At 48.6% G+C, this 16,349-nt stretch overlaps 1 protein-coding gene and 1 long non-coding RNA gene across 25 annotated transcripts in view; one reads left to right on the top strand and one right to left on the bottom strand.

Annotated features, from left to right (window-relative positions):
- SHISA6 (shisa family member 6) overlaps nt 1-16,349 on the top strand; it is a 306,509-nt gene that overhangs the window by 158,775 nt on the left and 131,385 nt on the right. The window lies entirely within an intron of this gene.
- On the bottom strand, nt 1,868-13,302 carry LOC138663123 (uncharacterized). The gene is made up of 3 exons (XR_011318121.1): nt 13,203-13,302; nt 4,609-4,736; nt 1,868-3,202 (listed from the first exon to the last, which is right to left on the bottom strand). It is a non-coding gene; the product is annotated as an uncharacterized lncRNA (long non-coding RNA).

Here is a 16,349-nt window from a genome sequence, read left to right as displayed (position 1 = left end):
TCACTGTTACCAAACCTAGGATTGTCTCACTACCCTCCTGACCACCACTTCTGTACCGCATACCCGTCTCTGCTGCATCACTGTTACCAAACCTAGGATTGTCTGACTAACCTCCTGACCACTTTTGTACCGCATACCCATCTCTGCTACGTCACTGTTACCAAACCTAGGATAGTCTGACTACCCTCCTGACCACCACTTCTGTACCGCATACCCGTCTCTGCTACGTCACTGTTACCAAACCTAGGATTGTCTGACTAACCTCTGACCACCACTTCTGTACCGCATACCTGTCTCTGCTACGTCACTGTTACCAAACCTAGGATTGTCTGACTAACCTCCTGACCACCACTTCTGTACCGCATACCCGTCTCTGCTACGTCACTGTTACCAAACCTAGGATTGTCTGACTAACCCCCTGACCACCACTTCTGTACCGCATACCCGTCTCTTCTACTCACTGTTACCAAACCTAGGATTGTCTGACTAACCCCCTGACCACCACTACTGTACCGCATACCCGTCTCTGCTACGTCACTGTTACCAAGCCTAGGATAGTCTGACTAACCTCCTGACCACCACTTCTGTACCGCATACCCATCTCTGCTACGTCACTGTTACCAATCCAAGGAATGTCTGACTACCCTCCTGACCACCACTTCTATACCGCATACCCGTCTCTGCTACGTCACTGTTACCAACCCTAGGATAGTCTGACTACCCTCCTGACCACCACTTCTGTACCGCATACTCATCTCTGCTACGTCACTGTTACCAAACCTAGGATTGTCTGACTACCCTCCTGACCACCACTTCTGTACCGCATACCCGTCTCTGCTACATCACTGTTACCAATCCAAGGATTGTCTGACTACCCTCCTGACCAACACTTCTGTACCGCATACCCGTCTCTGCTACACCACTGTTACCAATCCAAGGATTGTCTGACTACCCTCCTGACCACCACTTCTGTACCGCATACCCGTCTCTGCTACATCACTGTTACCAATCCAAGGATTGTCTGACTACCCTCCTGAACACCACTTCTGTACCGCATACCCGTCTCTGCTACGTCACTGTTACTAAACCTAGGATTGTCTGATTACCCCGCTGACCACCTTAACAGGTCCTCTTCCATACCACGTGTGCCTAACTTTGACTGGACCTTCTCATTGTAGTAAAATCTTGATTCTGGGCTCTCTGTAAGACAGAGCACGTCTGGGGCATGCTAGGGGTTAAATCCGGAGCTGCTCTGCCCTTATAGTGCATCATCCATAAATCACCGGAGAGTTAATTGGCATCAGTATGATGTGACGCTGTGTCTGATCGTCTACACTCAGATTAATATGTCTGGAACGCTCCAGGAACAAACATCCCTTGATCATTCTCTGCTGCCACCACACAAGCGTGACCCTCGCAGCGGGCACCCAGACAAACCCCACAAGGAATGGACCCCATCCCACTGCCCTCTTATAGGGGTCTTGGTTAATAAAAAGTTCTTCAACTTGTCTAATATTCTTTGTAGAGACATGTGTGAAACTAAATAGGAGCGGAGTCATTTCTTTGTTATATTGTATCACTGCCCTGATACATTGTAACAAACTGCAGCTACAAGATGTGGGGTTGGTAACTTCCACTAGGGGGAGCACACTGCATACACACATAAGGGTCACCCACAATGTCGCGCCTGTACCATGGCTCACTGAATCTCGGTGAACGAGCAGGGCTCTGTATCGCCATATAGTGCTTATGTGCAGTAATCAATGATAAATACAGTCTTAAAGGGATCAACTGAGACTTTCAAAAAGTTGCAGGAATTGCCATAAAATAATAAGAGGACCATTTCTAACCTGGCCAAACTCCCTCTGGCAATCTCTGCTGGTGATGAACATTGATTGGTCACGTGCAACAACTTTTTAAAAGAATTTCAGAAAACCGCTTTAAGAATGGGGCAATGAGTCGGTGGCCACCACCCCAATCAGAGTCCATGGTACTGCCAGGGATAGTCACGCACCTTAGCTACATCTGGCTGTTCCATAGACCGTTAATATAAAGCCATCGTTTTATTCTGACAAGGCATTTCCGAGCACAATTTTTGAGATCATGGGGGTCCCAGCAATCAGACCACCCTCAGTAGGCATGTTATCACTTATCCTATAAAAACGTGAGGACTTACCACCTATCAAGCAAAAAAAATGATTAAGAGATTCGTAAAGCTACGGGATAAAGTTTGACTGCCTGCATCAGAAGGGGGAGCTCAAGAGCTGACTTAAAGGGGGTCTGTCACTCGCCATAAATAGGTAATATTTGCACCTGATGTAAATGCCCCCGTTCTCCTGAATCCTGAGCCATTTTTCTTTTGTTCCTAGGCCTTTCCGTTCCTGAGATATGGTCCTTTTAAATAAGTGGGCGTGGTTATAAGGTCTTCCATGTGGGCGTTTTCGAGATTTACATACAGGGATAAAAGTCCATATCTCAGGAATGGAGAGGCACAGGAACAAAAGAAAAACATTGCCGAATTTGGGAGAACAGAGACATTTATACCAGGTACAAACTTAACATATTTATGTCAAGGCACAGCTCCCCTTTAAGTGAACTCCTTAGCGCCCCCTAGTGGTGCAGGCAGCTGAATGTTATCAAATATCTTTTTTGTAATCTTTTTTGTTGTTTTTCAAATATTCCAAACTTAAGCTAAAACTTTCCTATCTCCATCCAGAAATGAAATCAGTCCACAATCGAGTCAGAGTTAAAAAAAAACAAAAAAAAAAACTAATTAAAGTTTCCAGCGACTGCAAAATAGGTCAATGCCAAAAGAGCAGCAATTCCTCCGTCCGGACCGTGCAGATTTTCTCTTCAGTTGCTCTAATTACTTTTTCTTTTTTTTATCAATTGGGAAATGATTCATTGGCTCCTTCCTTTCCTTAAAACTACTAAATCTTCTCGGAAAGTTAAAATATTTTCTTTTTTACTTCTTTTTCTTGTGTAGCTGTAGCTGAATTTTCCTCAATCTCCGAGTCTATTAAATGCGTTTTCCAATTTAAAAAATCCATTTTCTGATACGAAATTGAGTCACTGGCGACCTTGGACTAATAGCAGGTGGAGCAGTGAGGTCTCTGGAGGACTCCGCGCATCCATCTATTACATAGACAGCCCATTGATTTCAGTGAGAGCGGTGTAATACTTCATTGCTCCTGCGGGAGTGCTGCAGAGAAACCAAACACTTCTTATTTATTAGAATTGATCATTCAAGGTTCCAGCAGGGTAAGGAGCTTTCATCAGATTATTGGGGGGAAGCTGCTACCAACAAGTGGTAAGAAAAAGCAAACAGCCCTGATATTCCCACAACCGCCCGGTCACGCCCCATCACGATGATTTCGGCATTAATTTCCCACATTTTGTTACTTCGAAAGTCCGTTAATTATTAATTATCTGTCCAGAATCCCCAGGAATTTATATCGTATCAGTTTACAGATCATGTTCAGCGACCTTCACCCACTCAAGGGCAACGAATGACACTGCTAATTAACCATTTATTAGCCTATCAATAACTGTGCGAGAGTATAGGGCGCCCCCAAGTGCCCGAGACCAGTAGTCACAGGAGCAGTAATGTATGTACACAGTGACGGCACCAGCAGAATAGTGAGTGCAGCTCTGGAGTATAATATAGGATGTAACTCAGGATCAGTAATGTAATGTGTGTACACAGTGACTGCACCAGCAGAATAGTGAGTGCAGCTCTGGAGTATAATACAGGATGTAACTCAGGATCAGTAATGTAATGTATGTACACAGTGACTGCACCAGCAGTATAGTGAGTGCAGCTCTGGGGTATAATACAGGATGTAACTCAGGATCAGTAAGGTAATTTATGTACACAGTGACTGCACCAGCAGAATAGTGAGTGCAGCTCTGGGGTATAATACAGGATGTAACTCAGGATCAGTAATGTAATGTATGTACACAGTGACTGCACCAGCTGAATAGTGAGTGCAGCTCTGGAGTATAATACAGGATGTAACTCGGGATCAGTAATGTAATGTATGTACACAGTGACTGAACCAGCAGAATAGTGAGTGCAGCTCTGGAGTATAATACAGGATGTAACTCAGGATCTGTAAGGTAATTTATGTACACAGCGACTGCACCAGCAGAGTAGTGAGTGCAGCTCTGAGGTATAATGCAGGATGTAACTTAGGATCAGTAATGTATGTACACAGTGACTGCACCAGCAGAATAGTGAGTGCAGCTCTGGGGTATAATACAGGATATAACTCAGGATCAGTAATATAATGTATGTATGGAGCGCCCCCAGACACGGCCACGCGTTCTCAGTACCGGGCCTCTCTGGTTCGGTTCTGGAGCTGTCACGGTGGCTATACCCGGTCCGAGACCCTGTTAAGGGGCGTCCAATAAAGGTGGTACAGTCTGTCAGGGGTTCGTGTGTCTTCTCCCTGCAACCCCCCTGTGTCTTCTCCCTGCAACACCCCCTGCCACGGGATGTTGCCTGAATCCAACCCAGTCAGATTCTGACTAACTTTCTATCCAACCCCTAGTTTTACCAGTGTGAGGAGGGGCCGGAGTGTGAAGTGTAATGTGTGCTGGTGATACCTGGTCAGTGGAATTCCTTCAGTGCCATCAGACGTACCATCACTCCCCTTAGTGGCAGAGTGTCATACTGCAACGACCAGATCTCTGGGGTGCTGCACTCCCCCCCGGTTAAATCCAGTACTCCTGGACTGGGAAGAAGAACAACAATACAATTCAGCAAAAGACATACAAAATTTTGAAATGCTTAAAACAAGTAAATAGAACAATGCTTCCCTTTATGGGAGGTGAGGACACTTGAACGTTACAAACAAAACAAGATTAAATATTTTTAAATAACATTATGACTATAAATAACTCTTTTCACCCAACCGGGTATTCTACTCAGTGCAAATTCTGAACAATAAGTTAACTTTTCCTTTAAGGGCGTCTAAGCTGAACCCACTAAAGGCCTACTATAAAATACTATAAAATAACTCAACTTGTATTTCTTTTCTAGCTTCACCAATGCAGGACCGCCTAGCTCCTTGGCTGGGCCTACTGTCATTGTCTCTCTTTCAGCAACCAACTATCGTTCTACGGTTCTCAGGAGGACTCTCTCTCTAACCCCTACAGGTTCACTTTTAATCTTTCCTGTCCTCAATCTCTATCAACATTATCAAACTATTCTAAATTACAACATTATTAACATTCCAACTTTTCTCAAGGCAACATTATAACTTCAGTGCAACATGCGAACATTCCCTTTAAGAGGGAACCAAGACTCTCTGAGGTAGTGCAGATTCTCTCTGTCTGCAAGTCCAATGAAAGCAAGACCTTCTGCGTCATGTCCAGAAGCATTATCTTCGCAAAGTCTTCTTTCTGTGTAAAACCAGTAGGGAGCACCTTTAAGAAGGTGCAAACTATATACAAAGCAGTTTTGGAATCATTCACTGTTCATTATCCAGCAGTCTTTGGAAACAATGATGAACAAACAAAAAGAAGAGGGATCCCGGGTAAACAAAGGGACCCCTTTAAGAGTTAACCCTAGACGGGTTTAAAGCAGGAAACAGGAAACAGTTAAATAACTATGTACATACTTGGTTCTTCGAGGTTTATTGCTGCGACGGTGGGTTGCATGGCACCAGTCGGAAACGCACAGTTCCTAACCGGGGAAGGTCTGTATCCGCACTCTCATCCGATGCCGTATCACCGCGGTGGGTTTGTCTCTCCAGTGTGGTCAAGTCATTAACAGGTTTGATATGGATGTCAATTTTTATAGCAGATCCTGCAGGAGCACCGATACGCACGGTGGTAGTAATGCTAGCATCCGCTAGGTCAAATACCAGGGAACGTCTGTCGTTAATCTCAGTCGCGGCAGTAGGGGGCGCCACAGTAGGCTCATATCGTTGGACATTCTTGGCACACCACCTCTGCTCACTCCGGTGGCGGGTGTAGGTCACATGGTCCCCCCTGCACAAGCTTCGATTAGGGGTCCCCCCGCGGGGCTGAGTTTCCACATTAAAGATTTCGGTCGGCAGTCCCTGCTCCAGGATGAAGCCCCAACCCCTCTTCGGGTGAAAGGCTAACACTGTCCCTCGTCTCACCGGATCCCCTTTGCCACGTTTAGTCTTAGATTTCGGTACTCTTTGAGTAGTCTGTTTCGTTTGTTCTCGGTCTTCCCATTGTGCAACTAAGCATTGTCTGTACTGCTCCCAGGTGAGCCCAACGACGTAGGAGCCCTCCTGTCTGGACCCGTCTGGCTGAATCCTGGGCGCATCCCACTCAAAGATCACCCCCTCGGGACTCACGTCTAACGGTTTGCCCATGGATATCGGTAGCGGGGGCAGTATCCCCTTCATGGCGTACAGGGTTGTCACCCCAATCTCGGTAACGGGAGGCTGGTCACAGCTGGGATGGGGAGCGGTCACCGGAGCTGGATCGGTCGGCGGGGCAGGGTCGCTTTTGGTACCTGCGTCTGATGTCTATCGGCTCCGCTGACGAGGACGCTGGAGTCTGCGGCGGCCCTGACCACGGCGCTCCCTGTGCGATCTTCTTGCACAGCTCCGACTGCCATTTCTTCGCGGTCGCCGACCCCTCGCCTGGAGTCGGGTGGTTCGATGCCTCCTCCGGCAATTCCAGGCGATCTGGATCCCCCTGTGGCGGTAAGCCTTGGTCCGGCTCCTCTGGGTTGCAGTGATCCTGGGTCACTTCGTCGTCGTTCAGCCACTCGCTGGTCGCCGTCTCCTCTCCTGGCCCTGCGGCAGCACACACACGAGGCTCCTCTATTTTCTGGGGTTTGAGCGCCTCCATTCCTGAGCTCGTCATCCGGCAGCCGTAGTCGGAGGGGGCGGATGCTGCTGTTCGCGCCGTTTTCTCGATCTCCTCCCATGACACGCCCTCCTTCTTCTCCTGCGCTCCTCGTGGCGCGGCAATGGTGGCGGTTTTGGCGGGAATCATGCGACAATCAGCAATACACAGGCTTTGCAATAAATCACAGTTCAACACGTTTCAATCACAGTTCCAAAGCACACATGACCTGCTTCTCAGGCTTAAGCAGGATCATGTTCGTGACGCCAAGTTGGATCGCCCCCAGACACAGGGCCACGAGTTCTCGGTACCGGGCCTCTCTGGTTCGGTTCTGGAGCTGTCACGGTGGCTGGACCCGGTCGTGACCCTGCTAAGGGGCGTCCAATAAAGGTGATAGTACAGTCTGTCAGGGGTTCGTGACGCCACCTGTGGTCTTCAGTCAGGGTGACCGACGCTGCTGTGGGGTCCGCTGGGGTGATGGAATGGCAGCTGGATGGTATACCTTCCCACAGGTGAAGTATATCCCCAGGGCTTCCCAGTAAGGTGGATGGTAATGGTGTAGGGTGCAGACAATAACGAGGACACAAGGTTGCAGTCTCTTTACCTCTTTACTGAAGACTTCAGGATTCTCAATCCAGAGCACGTTTAACAGGGCTGTCTGAGACCGGCCGGTCCGATGGGCACATCCAGAATTCCCTTCGCAGATGGAAATCGTTGCCCACCACTAGCGCCTGTGTGTTGTAGTCCTACCCTGCTGAGCATTCGGAATAGTCCTCACAACTGCTGTTCTCGCTCGTTCGTTCTTTCTAATTCGTTCCAGATGTTTCTAGTTCAACGTCCCCCAGGTATGTTATGGCTAGGACGCACCCGTATGACAGGAAGACCTGGAGGTCTTCCGGGACCCTAGAGACGCCCCTCTCCCACTGTTGCCCCCTATGTCTTCGTAGGTGTTTACGTGAGACAGCCAACCTATGATTAACTGTCCGGCGGAGTTTGAAGTAAGGCGTAGAGTCAGTTACTCCCTCGGTGTTCCGGCCACCGGCTACGCGTCTCAGTAAGATGTTGCCTCGGTCTCACGGCACGACTCCTAGTAGCGCTCCTTTGTGCTTGATCTCGTTTCTCACAGTCTCACAATATCCTTCGCTTAGTGTCTCTTTCTTAGGATACCGCCGCAAGGTAGTGCAGACGCGGTTCCGTAATGTTCTATTCTGGTCGCTAGGTGCCTGCCAGGTTCCCACGCCTGACAGGGACCCCCCTGAATCTTCTCCCTGCAACACCCCCTGCCACGGGATGTTGCCTGAATCCAACCCAGTCAGCTTCTGACTAACTTCCTCCCCAACCCCTAGTTTTCCCAGTGTGAGGAGGGGCCCAATAAATAAAGCCTTTTGCTCCCCCTAGTGGCCGGAGTGTGAAGTGTAATGTGTGCTGGTGATACCTGGTCAGTGGAATTCCTTCAGTGCCATCAGACGTACCATCACTCCCCTTAGTGGCAGAGCGTCATACTGCAACGACCAGGTCTCTGGGGCGCTGCATGTACACAGTGACTGCACCAGCAGAATAGTGAGTGCAGCTCTGGAGTAGGGTGTATCTTGTAAATAGGACAGTTATGCTCTAGGTTCGTGGATATGATTCGGCGTCTCCTTTCTTCCTCGCTTTCCCTTCCTTTCTCTCCACCACGCTCCTCATCATTCTTCCCTATTAGCCCCGCAGAGTGGGCCCGGGCCCTGGTGGGCTGCCATCTGTTTGCCATCGGTGTGGCGCTCATGCAGAAGCTCCAGAGCCGCTGAACCCTTGTTATGCCGAGTGTCCCGGTGGTGGAGTCTTGTCAGGCGGCTGCTGCTCGTCTCTCCCTCGCGCTGATCACGTTGCGGAGCACATTAGCATTATACATGGCCGCTCCGGCTCTGGATCCTGCGGGATGCCGTGGCGACCTGCCAGATGTCGCTTTCCGGGGCCACGGATAACATGGAAGCGAGAGCTCGGAAATGTGGGCACAGATTAATCACCGCAATGCCGGCGGAGCAGAGACGCTTCTTATCGCAGGAACCCGCTGCCGATCACGATGATGGTCAGCAGGAGTACTGTGGAGCTACGACCATATACGACCATACTGTCTGCTCCAGCTGCAACTGGGGTCCTAACGTCCTGGAGACCACCCATAAGCCAGGAAGTTCCTGCAATGTGTCGTTATGTCCAGAAGGAGGGGCGCTCCCTCGTGTTCCCCATCACAGGACTCTCACCAGCAAATCAGCCTTCTGCCCCGCACTGATGAGGGGCACAAACCCGAAACACCAGTCCTGCAGTGCAGGGGCTAAAGGGGCTGCCAATCCTGGATAATGGGACTGCGCCCAGTAGGTGGCGCCACAGATCCAGTACCACACTCTGTATAGAGAACAGCAATGTAAGCACATCTAGAACTAGCAGTGCTCCAGTCACATCCAAAGCACACCCAGAACTAGCAACGCTCCAGTCACATCCAAAGCCCACCCAGAACTAGCAATGCTCCAGTCACATCCAAAGAACACCCAGAACTAGCAATGCTCCAGTCACATCCAAAGCACACCCAGAACTAGCAACGCTCCAGTCACATCCAAAGCACACCCAGAACTGGCAATGCTCCAGTCACATCCAAAGCGCACCAAGAACTAGCAATGCTCCAGTCACATCCAAAGCATACACATAACTAACAATGCTCCAGTCACATCCAAAGCACAACAAGAACTAGCAATGCTCCAGTCACATCCAAAGCGCACCAAGAACTAGCAATGCTCCAGTCACATCCAAAGCAGAATCAGAACTAACAATGCTCCAGTCACATCCAAAGCACACCCAGAACTAACAATGCTCCAGTCACATCCAAAGCACACCCAGAACTAACACTGCTCGTCACATCCAAACCACACCCAGAACTAGCAATGCTCCAGTCACATCCAAAGCACAACCAGAAGTAGCAATGCTCCAGTCACATCCAAAGCATAATCAGAACTTGCAATAGTCCAGTCACATCCAAAGCACACCCAGAACTAGCAATGCTCCAGTCACATCCAAAGCAGAATCAGAACCAGCAATGCTCCAGTCACAACCAAAGCGCACCCAGAACTAGCAATGCTCCAGTCACAACCAAAGCGCACCCAGAACTAGCAATGCTCCAGTCACATCCAAAGCACACCCAGAACTAGCAATGCTCCAGTCACATCCAAAGCACACCCAGAACTAGCAATGCTCCAGTCACATCCAAAGCACACCCAGAACTAGCAATGCTCCAGTCACATGCAAATCACACCCAGAACTAGTAATGCTCCAGTCACATCCAAAGCACACCCAGAAGTAGCAATGCTCCACTCACATCCAAAGCAGAATCAGAACTAGCAATGCTCCAGTCACATCCAAAGCGCACCCAAAACTAGCATTGCTCCAGTCACATCTAAAGCACACACAGAACTAGCAATGCTCCAGTCACATCCAAGGCACACCCAGAACTAGCAATGCTCCAGTCACATCCAAAGCACACCCAGAACTAGCAATGCTCCAGTCACATCCAAAGCACACCCAGAACTAGCAATGCTCTAGTCACATCCAAGGCACACCCAGAACTAGCAATGCTCCAGTCACATCCAAAGCGCACCCAGAACTGGCAACGCTCCAGTCACATCCAAAGCGCACCCAGAACTAGCAATGCTCCAGTCACATCCAAAGCGCACCAAGAACTAGCAATGCTCCAGTCACATCCAAAGCACACACAGAACTAACAATGCTCCAGTCACATCCAAAGCACACCCAGAACTAACAATGCTCGTCACATCCAAAGCAGAATCAGAACTAGCAATGCTCCAGTCACATCCAAAGCAGAATCAGAACTAGCAATGCTCCAGTCGCATCCAAAGCAGAATCAGAACTAGCAATGCTCCAGTCGCATACAAAGCGCACCAAGAACTAGCAATGCTCCGGTCACATCCAAAGCACACACAGAACTAGCAATGCTCCAGTCACATCCAAAGCACAACCAGAACTAGCAATGCTCCAATCACATCCAAAGCACACCCAGAACTAGCTATGCTCCAGTCACATCTAAAGCGCACCCAGAACTAGCTACGCTCCAGTCACATCCAAAGCAGAATCAGAACTAGCAATGCTCCAGTCACATCCAAAGCGCACCAAGAACTAGCAATGCTCCAGTCACATCCAAAGCGCACCAAGAACTAGCAATGCTCCAGTCACATCCAAAGCAGAATCAGAACTAGCAATGCTCCAGTCACATCCAAAGCACACCCAGAACTAGCAATGCTCCAGTCACAACCAAAGCGCACCCAGAACTAGCAATGCTCCAGTCACATCCAAAGCGCACCCAGAACTAGCTACGCTCCAGTCACATCCAAAGCAGAATCAGAACTAGCAATGCTCCAGTCAAATCCAAAGCGCACCAAGAACTAGCAATGCTCCAGTCACATCCAAAGCGCACCAAGAACTAGCAATGCTCCAGTCACATCCAAAGCATACACATAACTAACAATGCTCCAGTCACATCCAAAGCACAACAAGAACTAGCAATGCTCCAGTCACATCCAAAGCGCACCAAGAACTAGCAATGCTCCAGTCACATCCAAAGCAGAATCAGAACTAACAATGCTCCAGTCACATCCAAAGCACACCCAGAACTAACAATGCTCCAGTCACATCCAAAGCACACCCAGAACTAACACTGCTCGTCACATCCAAACCACACCCAGAACTAGCAATGCTCCAGTCACATCCAAAGCACAACCAGAAGTAGCAATGCTCCAGTCACATCCAAAGCATAATCAGAACTTGCAATAGTCCAGTCACATCCAAAGCACACCCAGAACTAGCAATGCTCCAGTCACATCCAAAGCAGAATCAGAACCAGCAATGCTCCAGTCACAACCAAAGCGCACCCAGAACTAGCAATGCTCCAGTCACAACCAAAGCGCACCCAGAACTAGCAATGCTCCAGTCACATCCAAAGCACACCCAGAACTAGCAATGCTCCAGTCACATCCAAAGCACACCCAGAACTAGCAATGCTCCAGTCACATCCAAAGCACACCCAGAACTAGCAATGCTCCAGTCACATGCAAATCACACCCAGAACTAGTAATGCTCCAGTCACATCCAAAGCACACCCAGAAGTAGCAATGCTCCACTCACATCCAAAGCAGAATCAGAACTAGCAATGCTCCAGTCACATCCAAAGCGCACCCAAAACTAGCATTGCTCCAGTCACATCTAAAGCACACACAGAACTAGCAATGCTCCAGTCACATCCAAGGCACACCCAGAACTAGCAATGCTCCAGTCACATCCAAAGCACACCCAGAACTAGCAATGCTCCAGTCACATCCAAAGCACACCCAGAACTAGCAATGCTCTAGTCACATCCAAGGCACACCCAGAACTAGCAATGCTCCAGTCACATCCAAAGCACACCCAGAACTAGCAATGCTCCAGTCACATCCAAGGCACACCCAGAACTAGCAATGCTCCAGTCACATCCAAAGCACACCCAGAACTAGCAATGCTCCAGTCACATCCAAAGCACACACAGAACTAGCAATGCTCTAGTCACATCCAAGGCACACCCAGAACTAGCAATGCTCCAGTCACATCCAAAGCACACCCAGAACTAGCAATGCTCCAGTCACATCCAAAGCACACCCAGAACTAGCAATGCTCTAGTCACATCCAAGGCACACCCAGAACTAGCAATGCTCCAGTCATATCCAAAGCACACCCAGAACTAGCAATGCTCCAGTCACATCCAAAGCACACCCAGAACTAGCAATGCTCCAGTCACATCCAAAGCACACCCAGAACTAGCAATGCTCCAGTCACATCCAAGGCACACCCAGAACTAGCAATGCTCCAGTCACATCCAAAGCACACACAGAACTAGCAATGCTCTAGTCACATCCAAGGCACACCCAGAACTAGCAATGCTCCAGTCACATCCAAAGCACACCCAGAACTAGCAATGCTCCAGTCACATCCAAAGCACACCCAGAACTAGCAATGCTCTAGTCACATCCAAGGCACACCCAGAACTAGCAATGCTCCAGTCATATCCAAAGCACACCCAGAACTAGCAATGCTCCAGTCACATCCAAAGCACACCCAGAACTAGCAATGCTCCAGTCACATCCAAGGCACACCCAGAACTAGCAATGCTCCAGTCACATCCAAAGCACACACAGAACTAGCAATGCTCTAGTCACATCCAAGGCACACCCAGAACTAGCAATGCTCCAGTCACATCCAAAGCACACCCAGAACTAGCAATGCTCCAGTCACATCCAAAGCACAGGGACTGCCTTATCCTCACATGGAGGACACTGCAGAATACCTCCACTAACCTGGACATTTAAGCTGGACATTTTATTCCCCTGATGAACCCCCGTTCCGGGGAGGGAAACGCGTTGGGAAGAGAAAGAGGACATATCATCCCGGGTGGTTATACTAACTAAAGGGCTTCACTAAGTAGGCTCAAACTTGGGGACTGCCCTTGTTAGGGCGGGAGTCTTATACACGGGGCACGACAGGGAAGATAGCTTCAAACCCTTCCCCCCCACCTACCTATATATATCTTTTTTTTTTTCTCCCCCCCCATTGGAAAAGGTCTATTGGTCTCCGTCCCACGCCGGGCTCTCAATAAGCACAAGAATCTATAACAAGAAGAGCGTCAGCAGTTGGGTGAGATCATGCCATTTTTCTTGTCTAGTGCACGGTTAAACATGAGCACCAAATTGTTTTTAAAGTACACATAATTTTAGAGGTATTCATATTAAATGTTCAGTTTTCGAGTCTAGTGGCTGGCTATGCTGGGTTGTTAGTTAAAAGTGGTCAGACGTGATTAGGAACCATACGGTCTGGTTTCTTTCTATTTTCCTGCTGAATTCACATCCAAAGCACACCCAGAAGTAGCAATGCTCCAGTCACATCCAAAGCAGAATCAGAACTAGCAATGCTCCAGTCACATCCAAAACAGAATCAGAACTAGCAATGCTCCAGTCACATCCAAAGCACACCCAGAACTAGCAATGCTCCAGTCACATCCAAAGCAGAATCAGAACTAGCAATGCTCCAGTCACATCCAAAACAGAATCAGAACTAGCAATGCTCCAGTCACATCCAAAACAGAATCAGAACTAGCAATGCTCCAGTCACATCCAAAACAGAATCAGAACTAGCAATGCTCCAGTCACATCCAAAGCACACCCAAAACTAGTATTACTCCAGTCACATCTAAAGCACACACAGAACAAGCAATGCTCCAGTCACATCCAAAGCAGAATCAGAACTAGCAATGCTCCAGTCACAACCAAAGCGCACCCAGAACTAGCAATGCTCCAGTCACATCCAAGCGACACCCAGAACTAGCAATTCTCCAGTCACATCCAAAGCTCACCCAGAACTAGCAATGCTCCAGTCACATCCAAAGATCACCCAGAAATAGCAATGCTCCAATCACATCCAAAGCGCACCCAGAACTAGCAATGCTCCAGTCACATCCAAAGCACACACAGAACTAGCAATGCTCCAATCACATCCAAAGCGCACCCAGAACTAGCAATTCTCCAGTCACATCCAAAGCTCACCCAGAACTAGCAATGCTCCAGTCACATCCAAAGCACACCGAAAACTAGAAATGCTCCAGTCACATCTAGAGCTCACCCAGAACTAACAATGCTCCAGTCACATCTAAAGCACACACAGAACTAGCAATGCTCCAGTCACAACCAAAGCAGAATCAGAACTAGCAATGCTCCAGTCACATCCAAAACAGAATCAGAACTAGCAATGCTCCAGTCACATCCAAAGCACACCCAAAACTAGTATTACTCCAGTCACATCTAAAGCACACACAGAACAAGCAATGCTCCAGTCACATCCAAAGCAGAATCAGAACTAGCAATGCTCCAGTCACAACCAAAGCGCACCCAGAACTAGCAATGCTCCAGTCACATCCAAGCGACACCCAGAACTAGCAATTCTCCAGTCACATCCAAAGCTCACCCAGAACTAGCAATGCTCCAGTCACATCCAAAGATCACCCAGAAATAGCAATGCTCCAATCACATCCAAAGCGCACCCAGAACTAGCAATGCTCCAGTCACATCCAAAGCACACACAGAACTAGCAATGCTCCAATCACATCCAAAGCGCACCCAGAACTAGCAATTCTCCAGTCACATCCAAAGCTCACCCAGAACTAGCAATGCTCCAGTCACATCCAAAGCACACCGAAAACTAGAAATGCTCCAGTCACATCTAGAGCTCACCCAGAACTAACAATGCTCCAGTCACATCTAAAGCACACACAGAACTAGCAATGCTCCAGTCACAACCAAAGCACACCCAGACCTCTCAATGCTCCAGTCACATCCAAAGCGCACCCAAAACTAGCATTGCTCCAGTCACATCTAAAGCACACACAGAACTAGCAATGCTCCAGTCACATCCAAAGCAGAATCAGAACTAGCAATGCTCCAGTCACAACCAAAGCACACCCAGACCTCTCAATGCTCCAGTCACATCCTAAGCACACCCAGATCTAGCAATGCTCCATTCACATCCAAAGCACCCCCAGAACTAGCAATGCTCCAGTCACATCCAAAGATCACCCAGAAATAGCAATGCTCCAATCACATCCACAGCACCCCCAGAACTAGCAATGCTCCAGTCACATCCAAAGATCACCCAGAAATAGCAATGCTCCAGTCACAGCCAAAGCACAACCAGAACTAGCAATGCTCCAGTCACAGCCAAAGCACACCCAGAACTAGCAATGCTCCAGTCACATCCAAAGCACACACAGAACTAGCAATGCTCCAGTCACATCCAAAGCACACCCAGAAATAGCAATGCTCCACTCACATCCAAAGCAGAATCAGAACTAGCAATGCTCCAGTCACAACCAAAGCGCACCCAGAACTAGCAACGCTTCAGTCACATCCAAAGCACACCCAGAACTAGCAATGCTCCAGTCACATCCAAAGCACACCCAGAAGTAGCAATGCTCCAGTCACATCCAAAGCAGAATCAGAACTAGCAATGCTCCAGTCACATCCAAAACAGAATCAGAACTAGCAATGCTCCAGTCACATCCAAAGCACACCCAAAACTAGTATTACTCCAGTCACATCTAAAGCACACACAGAACTATCAATGCTCCAGTCACATCCAAAGCGCACCCAAAACTAGTATTGCTCCAGTCACATCTAAAGCACACACAGAACTAGCAATGCTCCAGTCACATCCAAAGCAGAATCAGAAGTAGCAATGCTCCAGTCACATCCAAAACACACCCAAAACTAGTATTGCTCCAGTCACATCTAAAGCACACACAGAACTATCAATGCTCCAGTCACATCCAAAGCAGAATCAGAACTAGCAATGCTCCAGTCACATCCAAAGCACACCCAGAACTAACAATGCTCCAGTCACATCCAAGGCACACCCAGAACTAACAATGCTCCAGTCACATCCAAAGCAGAATCAGA

The sequence above is a fragment of the Ranitomeya imitator genome, chromosome 2 (genome assembly GCF_032444005.1).
Source record: "Ranitomeya imitator isolate aRanImi1 chromosome 2, aRanImi1.pri, whole genome shotgun sequence".
In the NCBI taxonomy this organism is placed as follows: Eukaryota; Metazoa; Chordata; class Amphibia; order Anura; family Dendrobatidae; genus Ranitomeya; species Ranitomeya imitator.
This window is presented reverse-complemented; position numbering and strand designations above follow the sequence as displayed.